This window comes from Drosophila ananassae (assembly GCF_017639315.1).
Source record: "Drosophila ananassae strain 14024-0371.13 chromosome 4 unlocalized genomic scaffold, ASM1763931v2 tig00000061, whole genome shotgun sequence".
In the NCBI taxonomy this organism is placed as follows: Eukaryota; Metazoa; Arthropoda; class Insecta; order Diptera; family Drosophilidae; genus Drosophila; species Drosophila ananassae.
In genome coordinates this window covers 6377501-6390000 of record NW_025319038.1, presented here as the reverse complement: position 1 = coordinate 6390000, position 12500 = coordinate 6377501, and the positions used below count along the sequence as shown (strand labels likewise).

At 37.6% G+C, this 12500-nt stretch overlaps 1 non-coding gene across 1 annotated transcript in view; it reads left to right on the top strand.

Annotated features, from left to right (window-relative positions):
• The window catches only part of LOC116656521, a 3948-nt gene extending 631 nt beyond the window's left edge, over positions 1-3317 (top strand). The window contains exon 1 of the ribosomal RNA XR_004311444.1: positions 1-3317. This exon is cut by the window's left edge and continues 631 nt beyond it. This is a non-coding gene — a ribosomal RNA (large subunit ribosomal RNA).
• Positions 3318-12500: the final 9183 nt, after the last annotated feature.

Below are 12500 nucleotides of genomic sequence, written 5' to 3'. Positions count from 1 at the left end.
AATTTGATAAAGTGTTGATAGACTAATAAGAATACAGTGCGTTAATTTTTCGGAATTATATAATGGCATAATTATCATTGATTTTTGTGTTTATTATAAGCACTTGTATGATTAACAATGCGAAAGATTCAGGATACCTTCGGGACCCGTCTTGAAACACGGACCAAGGAGTCTAACATATGTGCAAGTTATTGGGATATAAACCTAATAGCGTAATTAACTTGACTAATAATGGGATTAGTTTTTTAACTATTTTATAGCTAATTAACACAATCCCGGGGCGTTCTATATAGTTATGTATAATAATATTTATATTATTTATGCCTCTAACTGGAACGTACCTTGAGCAGATATGCTGTGACCCGAAAGATGGTGAACTATACTTGATCAGGTTGAAGTCAGGGGAAACCCTGATGGAAGACCGAAACAGTTCTGACGTGCAAATCGATTGTCAGAATTGAGTATAGGGGCGAAAGACCAATCGAACCATCTAGTAGCTGGTTCCTTCCGAAGTTTCCCTCAGGATAGCTGGTGCATTTTAATGTTATATAAAATAATCTTATCTGGTAAAGCGAATGATTAGAGGCCTTAGGGTCGAAACGATCTTAACCTATTCTCAAACTTTAAATGGGTAAGAACCTTAACTTTCTTGATATGAAGTTTAAGGTTATGATATATTGTGCCCAGTGGGCCACTTTTGGTAAGCAGAACTGGCGCTGTGGGATGAACCAAACGTAATGTTACGGTGCCCAAATTAACAACTCATGCAGAAACCATGAAAGGCGTTGGTTGCTTAAAACAGCAGGACGGTGATCATGGAAGTCGAAATCCGCTAAGGAGTGTGTAACAACTCACCTGCCGAAGCAACTAGCCCTTAAAATGGATGGCGCTTAAGTTGTATACCTATACATTACCGCTAAAGTAGATGATTTATATTACTTGTAATATAAATTTTGAAACTTTAGTGAGTAGGAAGGTACAATGGTATGCGTAGAAGTGTTTGGCGTAAGCCTGCATGGAGCTGCTATTGGTACAGATCTTGGTGGTAGTAGCAAATAATCGAATGAGACCTTGGAGGACTGAAGTGGAGAAGGGTTTCGTGTGAACAGTGGTTGATCACGAGTTAGTCGGTCCTAAGTTCAAGGCGAAAGCCGAAAATTTTCAAGTAAAAATAAAATTTACTATATGTAAAAATTATATACTTGAATAATTTTGAACGAAAGGGAATACGGTTCCAATTCCGTAACCTGTTGAGTATCCGTTTGTTATTAAATATGGGCCTCGTGCTCATCCTGGCAACAGGAACGACCATAAAGAAGCCGTCGAGAGATATCGGAAGAGTTTTCTTTTCTGTTTTATAGTCGTACTACCATGGAAGTCTTTCGCAGAGAGATATGGTAGATGGGCTAGAAGAGCATGACATATACTGTTGTGTCGATATTTTCTCCTCGGACCTTGAAAATTTATGGTGGGGATACGCAAACTTCTCAACAGGCCGTACCAATATCCGCAGCTGGTCTCCAAGGTGAAGAGTCTCTAGTCGATAGAATAATGTAGGTAAGGGAAGTCGGCAAATTAGATCCGTAACTTCGGGATAAGGATTGGCTCTGAAGATTGAGATAGTCGGGCTTGATTGGGAAACAATAATATGGTTTATGTGCTCGTTCTGGGTAAATAGAGTTTCGATCATTTATGGTTGTAACTTGTTCCCCGGATAGTTAGTTACGTATCCAATTGTGGAACTTTCTTGCTAAAATTTTTAAGAATACTAGTTGGGTCAAACCAATTAGTTCTTATTAATTATAACGATTATCAATTAACAATCAATTCAGAACTGGCACGGACTTGGGGAATCCGACTGTCTAATTAAAACAAAGCATTGTGATGGCCCTAGCGGGTGTTGACACAATGTGATTTCTGCCCAGTGCTCTGAATGTCAAAGTGAAGAAATTCAAGTAAGCGCGGGTCAACGGCGGGAGTAACTATGACTCTCTTAAGGTAGCCAAATGCCTCGTCATCTAATTAGTGACGCGCATGAATGGATTAACGAGATTCCTACTGTCCCTATCTACTATCTAGCGAAACCACAGCCAAGGGAACGGGCTTGGAATAATTAGCGGGGAAAGAAGACCCTTTTGAGCTTGACTCTAATCTGGCAGTGTAAGGAGACATAAGAGGTGTAGAATAAGTGGGAGATATTAGACTTCGGTTTGGTATCGCCAATGAAATACCACTACTCTTATTGTTTCCTTACTTACTTGATTAAATGGAACGTGTATCATTTCCTAGCCATTATACGGATATATTTATTATATCTTATGGTATTGGGTTTTGATGCAAGCTTCTTGATCAAAGTATCACGAGTTTGTTATATAATCGCAAACAAATTCTTTAATGAGAGATGCATTTACTGTATTATTGATTTGAAAATTTGGTATAACTCCAATTACTCAGGTATGATCCAATTCAAGGACATTGCCAGGTAGGGAGTTTGACTGGGGCGGTACATCTCTCAAATAATAACGGAGGTGTCCCAAGGCCAGCTCAGTGCGGACAGAAACCACACATAGAGCAAAAGGGCAAATGCTGACTTGATCTCGGTGTTCAGTACACACAGGGACAGCAAAAGCTCGGCCTATCGATCCTTTTGGTTTAAAGAGTTTTTAACAAGAGGTGTCAGAAAAGTTACCATAGGGATAACTGGCTTGTGGCGGCCAAGCGTTCATAGCGACGTCGCTTTTTGATCCTTCGATGTCGGCTCTTCCTATCATTGTGAAGCAAAATTCACCAAGCGTTGGATTGTTCACCCATGCAAGGGAACGTGAGCTGGGTTTAGACCGTCGTGAGACAGGTTAGTTTTACCCTACTAATGACAAAACGTTGTTGCGACAGCATTCCTGCGTAGTACGAGAGGAACCGCAGGTACGGACCAATGGCACAATACTTGTTCGAGCGAACAGTGGTATGACGCTACGTCCGTTGGATTATGCCTGAACGCCTCTAAGGTCGTATCCGTGCTGGACTGCAATGATAAATAAGGGGCAATTTGCATTGTATGGCTTCTAAACCATTTAAAGTTTATTATTTATATTTTAAACGACAATGGATGTGATGCCAATGTAATTTGTAACATAGTAAATTGGGAGGATCTTTGATCACCTGGTGCCATGCTAGTTACATATGAAAACATTATTTAATACAATGACAAAGCCTAGAATCAATTGTAAACGACTTTTGTAACGGGCAAGGTGTTGTAAGTGGTTGAGCAGCTGCCATACTGCGATCCACTGAAGCTTATCCTTTGCTTGATGATTCGAAAATATATACACAAAGTGTTGTATATATATATTAATTATATATATTTTTTTTTAAATATATTTATTTATATATATATATATAACGCAGTGTGTATTGCACAGCGTTCGAGCGCTACAGGTAGCCAAATGCATCGTCATCTTATTAGTGACGCGCAAATATAAAATGTTGACAAGATGAATATGATATAAAAATATCATATATATAAAATGAAAAAAAAAATTTTTTTCATCAAAGTATAAGTCCGTAATATACGGACGGCGGGAGTTGTAATAACTTTTGCCTGGTAGCCCTTTGACTCGTCATCATATTAGTGACGCGCATGATTCAATTCATGAGATTCCTACTGTCCCTATCTAAACTTTTTTAAAAATATTAAAAATTTTTCCAAGTACAAAAATTTATGAATGGATTTGAATATACAAAATGTTAACACGATAATAATAATGTCTCTGCTGTATTGATAATATTAATATAATATTAAATCAACATATATATAAAATGAAAAAAAAAAATTTTTTTCATCAAAGTATAAGTCCGTAATATACGGACGGCGGGAGTTGTAATAACTTTTGCCAGGTAGCCCTTTGACTCGTCATCATATTAGTGACGCGCATGATTCAATTCATGAGATTCCTACTGTCCCTATCTAAACTTTTTTAAAAATATTAAAAATTTTTCCAAGTACAAAAATTTATGAATGGATTTGAATATACAAAATGTTAACACGATAATAATAATGTCTCTGCTGTATTGATAATATTAATATAATATTAAATCAACATATATATAAAATGAAAAAAAAAAATTTTTTTCATCAAAGTATAAGTCCGTAATATACGGACGGCGGGAGTTGTAATAACTTTTGCCAGGTAGCCCTTTGACTCGTCATCATATTAGTGACGCGCATGATTCAATTCATGAGATTCCTACTGTCCCTATCTAAACTTTTTTAAAAATATTAAAAATTTTTCCAAGTACAAAAATTTATGAATGGATTTGAATATACAAAATGTTAACACGATAATAATAATGTCTCTGCTGTATTGATAATATTAATATAATATTAAATCAACATATATATAAAATGAAAAAAAAAATTTTTTTTCATCAAAGTATAAGTCCGTAATATACGGACGGCGGGAGTTGTAATAACTTTTGCCAGGTAGCCCTTTGACTCGTCATCATATTAGTGACGCGCATGATTCAATTCATGAGATTCCTAATGTCCCTATCTAAACTTTTTTAAAAATATTAAAAATTTTTCCAAGTACAAAAATTTATGAATGGATTTGAATATACAAAATGTTAACACGATAATATTAATGTCTCTGCTGTATTGATAATATTAATATAATATTAAATCATCATATATATAAAATGAAAAAAAAAAATTTTTTTCATCAAAGTATAAGTCCGTAATATACGGACGGCGGGAGTTGTAATAACTTTTGCCTGATAGCCCTTTGACTCGTCATCATATTAGTGACGCGCATGATTCAATTCATGAGATTCCTACTGTCCCTATTTAAACTTTTTTTAAAAATAAAAATCAAAATAAAACTTTTCCAAATAACGAATATTAAAATATTTTTATATGGATATGAAAATATTAAAATATTTTTATATGGATATGAAAATATTAAAATATTTTTATATGGATATGAAAATATTAAAATATTTTTATATGGATATGAAAATATTAAAATATTTTTATATGGATATGAAAATATTAAAATATTTTTATATGGATATGAAAATACGTAGTATAAAAAATACCACATTTTACGAAAGCGTAGTCAAAAAGGTATATATGGTAGGTGGTGTCAGCCTACCTATATAATATATGAAATATATTATATTAAATATATTAAACATTATTATATCGATATGAGCTAATATTGATATAAGTCCGCTATTTATATGAAAATAAAGAAATTATATGAATATAGAAATAATATTCATCAAATACTAAATATTAAAATATTTTTATATGGATATGAAAATATTAAAATATGGATATCTATCCGTAAATATATGAAGTATATGAGAAATTTGACGGAGGGAGAAAATGTACAAAAAATACCACAATTTACGAAAGCGTAGTCAAAAAGGTATATATGGTAGGTGGTGTCAGCCTACCTATATAATATATGAAATATATTATATTAAATATATTAAACATTATTATATCGATATGAGCTAATATTGATATAAGTCCGCTATTTATATGAAAATAAAGAAATTATATGAATATAGAAATAATATTCATCAAATACTAAATATTAAAATATTTTTATATGGATATGAAAATATTAAAATATGGATATCTATCCGTAGTACAAAAAATACCACAATTTACGAAAGCGTAGTCAAAAAGGTATATATGGTAGGTGGTGTCAGCCTACCTATATAATATATGAAATATATTATATTAAATATATTAAACATTATTATATCGATATGAGCTAATATTGATATAAGTCCGCTATTTATATGAAAATAATGAAATTATATGAATATAGAAATAATATTCATCAAATATTAAATATAAAAATATTTTTATATGGATATGAAAATATTCATATATATACGACATATATGAAAATATATGAAGTATATGAGAAATTTGACGGAGGGAGAAAATGTATAGATAAATGACCACATTTACGAAAGCTGTGTCAAAAAGGTATATATTTTTTTTTTTTTTTTTTTTTATTATCAATCAGAAGTTACATTTAAAATCTGTCCGCAGATATGGACAATAATTAAATTTAAGAATGGTTCCTTGACAGAAAGAATACAATATTTAACTAGGTGGAAAAATGCCACATTTTACGAAAGCTGTCTCTAAATTATTACTAATACCTCACTAGTCAGTCTCCTCCAGCCTGAGATCCAGAGGGTGAGTCCGCTTCAACCTTCTCAATGTGGTACTGTTGTCAAGCAAGTTGATGGCCTGGGGGTTGGGATGTCGATCCAGCCTATCAACATATCTTGTGGCGAATCTCCGGACCTCTTCGCTGACCCATGGGACGCCTAGTTGGGCGTGGATGGTCATATTATCATGGTAAGGGTGGGCTCCAGACAAAGTCCTGAGTGCCCTGTTCTGCGCAAGCTGGATGATCTTTCTATTGCTTGGACTCGCCGTTCCCCATAACTGAATGCCGTAGGTCCAAACTGGCTTCACGATGGTTTTGTATATTAGGAGTTTAACTCTCAGCTTCAGTCTGGACCTCCGTCCAATTAGCCAGTAAAGCTGACGCAGCTTGTCTTGGAGTTGCTTTCGTTTTCGTAGCAAGTGGGTTCTCCAAGTGAGCCTCCTGTCTAGGGTCATACCCAGATATTTGGGTGTAGGGCTAGCCGGAATTAGTGTGCCACCGAGACTGACACCAGGACAGTCGCCTCTCCTCAGGGTGAACGTCGTTTGGACTGACTTGTCGTGATTAACAGCAATGTTCCATCTTCGTAGCCAAGGGTCAAGAATGCCAAGCTGTCGCTGGAGACAGGCTGAAGCCTCCTCTGGCGAGGTTGCAGAGGCCAAAAAAGCAGTGTCGTCCGCGTATGTTGCGGCCAGAAGACTCTCCTCTGCAGCAACAGGCATGTCAGCTGTGTACAAGGTATACAGGATGGGGCCAAGTACACTGCCCTGCGGGACTCCAGCTTCGATGGGCCTGTAACCGGATCTTGCTTCTCCACTTCTGACCCTGAACTTCCTGTCCGTCAAATAAGAGTTGAGGAACTCGTAGTGATTTTGTGGCAGGTTCCTCTTGAGCTTCGCTCTCAGCCCGGGGTGCCAGACCCTATCAAACGCCTGCTTGACATCCAGAAAGACAGCACAGCAATACTTTTTCTCTTCTAGGCTGTCCAGAATTTTTGCCACAATTCTGTGGCATTGTTCAGGGGTGGAGTGGGAGCGCCTGAAACCAAACTGGTGATCTGGGATTAATTCTGCCTCGTCCAAAAGAAACTGCAACCTTCGCAGGAACAATCTCTCTAGGATTTTGGAGATAATCGAGAGCAGACTAATTGGCCTGTAAGAAGCAAGGTCAGATTCTGGCTTTCCTGGCTTAGGGATTAGGATGACTTCCGCCCGTTTCCAGCTAGTGGGAAAATGCCCAATCTCAAGGCACGCATTATAAATGCTCGTGAGTCTTCGTATGCCTGAAGGTGGGAGATATTTGAGTGCGAGTGCCTCAATCCCGTCATCCCCCGGAGATTTCTTGGTGTTGAGGCCTGACACTTCCTCCATGACCTCCTCCTCCGAGACAGGTTCCAACTGGCTGAAGTCCGTGTGTGGTTGGGCCAGCACATTATCCGTTTCCGCTCTATCCTCCTCCGAGCACAAGCCGAAAGGTTTGAAGGCTTCTTCAAGATGAGCAGCAAATGCATCAGCTCTCTCCTGATCCGAGCGACACCACCCGCCGTCTGCTTTCCTAATCTGGGCCACCCTTTGCTTGGGACGCTTTATGTGACGCGTCAGTTGCCACAGATTGTGCTGGGGGTCCCCAGGCTCGACCTGCCGCAGATACTCTTCGAAAGCGCAAGTCCGCAACCTCTGCAGCAGCCTCTTTAGCTTTTTGGTTGCGCGATTAAAGGCTGTTTTATCGTTAGGGTACCTGGTTTGGAACCAAACCCTTCTTAGTCGTCGCTTCTCATTGAGGAGTGCAGCTACTTCAGGAGACCACAGATGCAAGTGCCTTTGCAACTTCCTGTTGTTGCATGGAGCCCTTGGGGTTGCAATTTGGGCAGCGTTGTGCATTTCCTGCGTAAGGTTTAAAACAGCCTGATCGATACCAGCACCCGTGCTAAGGTCTTGCTGAGTGCTCTCTAGGGCGTTGTCTAGCCACTCGGTGTAAGTCTCGATGTTGGTGCGAGGTCTAATCATCCTATGTTGGGTGACTTTCTTCTCAACGGGGGTATTTATATGGAGCTCCACCGCGCTGTGGTCCGAGAAGAGATCTCCGTTAGGTGAGCAGACTATGGAGTCCGGATGGATACCATAGGAGATAGCGAAGTCGAGAAGGTCCGGCAGCTTTTGAGGGTCTGTAGGCCAATAGGTAGGCTCTCCAGTTGAGTGGCAGTTGTAGGCACGACGTTGGATGCATTTAAATAGCGCAGATCCTTTGGGGTTACTCACCCTTGAGCCCCACCATGGGTGTTTGGCGTTGAGGTCGCCGGCGAGAATAAATTTGTCACCCAAGTCGCCCAGAAGGAGGCCAAACTGGTCTTCGGAGACTCTCTGTTTTGGGGGAATATAGGCCGATGCGATGGTGAGCTTTCCCATTGCAGTGGAGACCGCGATTCTGGCGCACTGGACCCATTCTTCCTTGAGGGTTGCAATCTCGCTGTAATTGATGCTGTCCTTGATGATGATAGCCGCTCCTCCGTGTCCTCTTCCGCTAGGATGGTCTGCGTGTATGACATCATAGCCGTGCAATTGCAGGTATGACTTATGGGTGAAATGAGTTTCTGATATTAGCAGTATATCGATGCATTGAGTGTGGATAAAATGTTCCACCTCAAGCCTGTTTTGGACAAGTCCGTTAGCGTTCCAGAAGGCTATGTGCAGGCCTACTTGCTGCATACTTTTGAGAGGATGGCGCTGATCATTGAAGTCATTCTCTCGAACATCTTGTCCATAACTCTTTCTAGCAGGTTTTCTACCCTTGTCATGAAAGCTGCCATCTGGTCGGCCTGCGGAATCTCGGGTGCTGTCGTTTGTGTATGTGGTGGCCGGGCTCCTCCTCTGGCTATATCAGCATAGCTTCTAGCTGAGGTGTCCACTGTTGGGTATTGCTGAGGGGGTGGGTATGCTAAGCGGCGTGGTTGAGCTGGGCGTGGTTCCTTAGGAGCCATGCTGACCTTGGCTTTCTTATAAGCCGGGCATCCTTTGTACGATGCCGGATGGGCCCCGTGACAGTGCACGCATTTTGCCGCCTCTTCTCGTTTCTTCTTGCACTCGCTCGTGCTGTGGTGGTCACCACATTTGACACAGCGATGCTGCAGCTTGCAGTACCGCTGGCTGTGGCCAAAACCTTGGCATCGGTAGCACTGTGGCACGTCGTGGAATTTGCGAGGAGGTTCGACCGTGACCACAGAGTGACACACTCTCTTAACACTGAATACCTCCTTGTTGTTGCTGGATGGCTCCAGGTTAACGAAGAAGATCGATAGCGGTGTCTTAGATATGTGCCCTACAGCATTGCGCACATCTCGGACCACATGTCCTTGCCGCCGGAAGTCCTCCTTGATATCGTCAATGTCAGTGGTGTGATGCAGACCTTTTACAACAACTCGATAGGCCCTGTCCTCCTTGGGCTGGAACGTAAAGTACCTCTTCCCGGCACTATCGAGGTGGGACTTGAGGGCAGTGTACGACTCCTTGTCCGGCATCATAACCCTAATCTGGTTATCTCTGGCGGCTTTGTAAGTAAAGTCCTTCCCCTTTCCAACACTGTTCTCAATTGCAGAGATTAGTGCTGCTATGTTGGTGACGTCAGGGATAAAGATAGGCGGAGGCTTGATCTCCTTTGGGATTTTCTGGGGAGCCTCGTCCTTCTTGGTATTCCTTGGCAGTATATCCATGTCGTCATCAAGGTCAGTGTCGTTGTCGTCATCATCTTCGGATAGAAGGGCAAATGAATTGCTCTTCAACCTGGCCATTAGTGCAGCTCTGGCTGCCTCGCTGGTGCTGGGTTTATCATCGTCCACTTTCTTGGCTGGTTTACGCTTTATTTCTCCTGGCTCGGAGTCGCTGGACACATTGCTAATTGGCTCTGTGGAGTTTGCCTTTTTCCTAGGCGGCTTCGCTTTTGGAGAACGGGGGGCCGCTTGCCAGTTCATGATTATGATGAGTTGCCGCGAATTTGGGTTTTAAAAGGGCCCAAATTCGCGCCAAGCTTTCCAAAGTTTGTCGGAACTCCGCTAAGCTTGCAGCGGTTCGTGTCTTTACTAAAGCTTAAAGCTTAAAAGCTTGAAAGCTTTAAACTTTAAGCTTTAAGCTTGAAAGCTTCAATAAGCTTGGTAATTTTCCACGCACGTGGTTATTTTTGCGCACAGAAAATTGCGATTTTTCACAAAACTACGAGTGTCACTGTCACTATTTTGTTTGCACTATATTGTATTTAGGCTCCCACGCGGGGGGCACTAAATTCCGTCTCTGTCGGTAAGGTTTTTGCGGTTTTATACGGTTCTCACACGGAGCACACACGGAGGCACGTCTGTTCGCTTCAGAAGCTCGATCGCGACTGAAAAAGGTATATATGGTAGGTGGTGTCAGCCTACCTATATAATATATGAAATATATTATATTAAATATATTAAACATTATTATATCGATATGAGCTAATATTGATATAAGTCCGCTATTTATATGAAAATAAAGAAATTATATGAATATAGAAATAATATTCATCAAATATTAAATATAAAAATATTTTTATATGGATATGAAAATATTCATATATATACGACATATATGAAAATATATGAAGTATATGAGAAATTTGACGGAGGGAGAAAATGTATAGATAAATGACCGGTTTTACGTAAGCTGTGTCAAAAAGGTATATATGGTAGGTGGTGTCGGCCTACCTATATAATATACAATTATATATTATATTTGTATAAATTATATTATTAAGATAATATAGTTGAAACGTAAGTGTTATATTAATATTTCATTAATATGACAAGTTTCCAAATATTATCGTTAAACTCTGGAGCTTTTAAGTAAGCTGTGTCAAAAAGGTATATATGGTAGGTGGTGTCGGCCTACCTATATAATATATTAAATATATTATATAAAATATTAAATTGAAAATATTAAAATATTTTCATATGGAAATGAATATATATTGAAATGAATGTTTTAGTATATATAAGTCATATAAATGATAAAAGTATTCTGATGAGTATTTTTAGGTGAGAGGGAGAAGATATATAAATACCACATTTTACGAAAGCGTAGTCAAAAAGGTATATATGGTAGGTGGTGTCGGCCTGCCTATATAATATTAATATTAAAATTTATATTATATGGATATATTTAAAATACCAAAATGAATGCTTTTAAGTGAGGGGGAGAAGATATATAAATACCACACTTTACGAAAGCGTAGTCAAAAAGATATATATGGTAGGTGGTGTCGGCCTGCCTATATAATATTAATATTAAAATTTATATTATATGGATATATTTAAAATACCAAAATGAATGCTTTTAAGTGAGGGGGAGAAGATATATAAATACCACACTTTACGAAAGCGTAGTCAAAAAGATATATATGGTAGGTGGTGTCGGCCTGCCTGTATAATATTAATATTAAAATTTATATTATATGGATATATTTAAAATACCAAAATGAATGCTTTTAAGTGAGGGGGAGAAGATATTTAAATACCACACTTTACGAAAGCGTAGTCAAAAAGGTATATATGGTAGGTGGTGTCAGCCTACCTATATAATATACAATTTTATATTATATTTATATAAATTATATTATTAAGATAATATAGTTGAAACGTAAGTGTTATATTAATATTTCATTAATTTGACAAGTTTCCGAATATTATCGTTAAACTCTGGAGCTAGGTTAGTAAAAAGTTACTTTTTCTTTCCTAGCGTCTATATGAAGTTATATTAAATTTTATTTAATTTAATTTTCATATGTGTATATGATGATGATATTATTATATATTATTATTATATGCATACATATTAAACAAAATATATATTAAAATATTAAAACTTTTGAATATGTAAGTGCTTAGTTTTATATCATATAAAACTAAACTAATTTACAAAGAAATTAAATTTTAAATTTATTATCAAATTACAATTGTTATAATATTATTATAATATTAAACAAATATATATATGTGAATATATACAAATTGTTGTATGTGAATATAAAAAGATATTTTAGAATTAAATATATGCATAATATGTAATATATTAAATAAAGGCTAAAAACAATAGAGTAGCAATTATACCATGTAAAAAGACCACACAATGTTTTTAATAAACAAAAGAAAAACCCGGTTACACGTCCCAGCCGGGTTTAAGAAAGCCAAAATTAAAATATATATAAATATTCTATATATATTTATTTTATAAAGAACGAATATTGAATGCCATTTAATAATTGGCCAAATTCGTTATTAATATAATATATACAAAT